The 1,473-nt window shown below is 48.3% G+C and overlaps 1 long non-coding RNA gene across 3 annotated transcripts in view; it reads right to left on the bottom strand.

Moving 5' to 3' along the window:
• Nucleotides 1–7: 7 nt before the first annotated feature.
• Nucleotides 8–1,473, bottom strand: part of LOC128885112 (uncharacterized) — a 28,598-nt gene continuing 27,132 nt past the window's right edge. For all 3 annotated transcript variants that reach the window (XR_008459546.1, XR_008459545.1, XR_008459547.1), the window contains exon 4: nucleotides 8–227. This is a non-coding gene — a long non-coding RNA (uncharacterized LOC128885112). The remainder of the gene's footprint in view (nucleotides 228–1,473) is intronic.

Here is a 1,473-nt window from a genome sequence, read left to right on the forward strand (position 1 = left end):
GAATTGTGCTGTCCGCCACGGGTGACCTAGAAAATATATTAATAGTCGATAAAGTATCAGGGAAATACAAGTCTACCATTTTATTTTCAACCAAAGAACTCCTTACCTTGGAACTCGTCATAGTTTCTCCTCTTGAGCCCTCATAAAAATGCACGAATCCTGTCCAGACTCATCTCCGAAATAAATTTCCCCATCTCCTGCATAAAAAGACCTATCCAGAACCCGTCCTAGAACAAAATTGGAATCACCTTACAAACAATCGGCAAAGTACCCAAAAGCTTCCCTACCAATAACTCTCGCGTTAAACAAACGCTCCCGCGGGACGTGTAAGTCACCTCTTGGATCGTTCTTGATTCTCCCGTGAAACGCAGAGTCCACCCTGAAAACGGGTTGGCCAATAAAGCGAAAGAAATATCTGGAAAGAGCGATTATTACCGTGGTCCGATCGGGACGAGTGCTCGCAACACAGTAAACGTTTTGCAAAGGATCCACGGGTCCGAGGCTTCGGATTCCGCATACTATTTATTACAGCGTAACCATATCTTTCATTACCTATACCTATAATAACACCCATTCATCGTCGAGCGAGCTCCGGCCCCCGGTGTCCCCGCCCCCGACACATTGGCGAGGATCGCTGGGCAGATCCCGAAGGTGAACTCCACCGTGAATATGACGCATACATAGAGAAATCAGAGCCAGGAGGAAGGAGAGAACGGGAGACAGCGAACCGTTGCTCCTGGACGGAGGACGAAGGAGGGCGAATCAGCCGTGTCGAGGATGAGGACTCCCCTCGGCGGGGGCAGCTGGGAGAGGGAGAGAGAGAGAGAGAGAGAGAGAGAGAGAGAGAGAGAGAGAGAGAGGGCCACCCACGTCGAGGGCGCAAAGGCGATATTTAGCGGAAGGCAAATCTCTCTGGGGCCACCCACGTCGGCTCCTTCGTTCGTCGTCGGGGCTACCTTATTTCAGGGTGCAACCCGAACGAACCGAACGGCTGTGCGGCTTTCTCCACGGTGCGTGAGCCACTGCCAGGCACCGGCGTACGCGGGCTTCGGGGACAGTGAAGCACTCAACATTCGTACCCAAGAGGGTACAAATTAACCCGTTCGAATCGGAAACAGGGAGTATTTGATCCTGTTACCCAAATTTTTCTTCAATTTTACTCGGACGAAAGTGTATCGGAAATAACGTGGATAAAGAATTTATTATTGTACTTTTGAACCCTTCGAGGAACGAGCGCCTTCGTTAGTTTTCCTAACTTGGGAATGATCGAAAATTCAAGGTAATATTTACCTGTGACATCTATCTATCTCGTGACGATGATGTTGCATCGTGAGATTGGAAAATTTAATTACCGAACGTTTGTTTGTAATTGACTATCTTCACGCGAGAATATGTAGAAGAACTCAGAAACACGATGTACATGTATGTGCCAGTATCCCTCGAGAAGTTAATGCGTTGTATATTAATGGTTGG

This window comes from Hylaeus volcanicus, chromosome 2 (assembly GCF_026283585.1).
Source record: "Hylaeus volcanicus isolate JK05 chromosome 2, UHH_iyHylVolc1.0_haploid, whole genome shotgun sequence".
In the NCBI taxonomy this organism is placed as follows: Eukaryota; Metazoa; Arthropoda; class Insecta; order Hymenoptera; family Colletidae; genus Hylaeus; species Hylaeus volcanicus.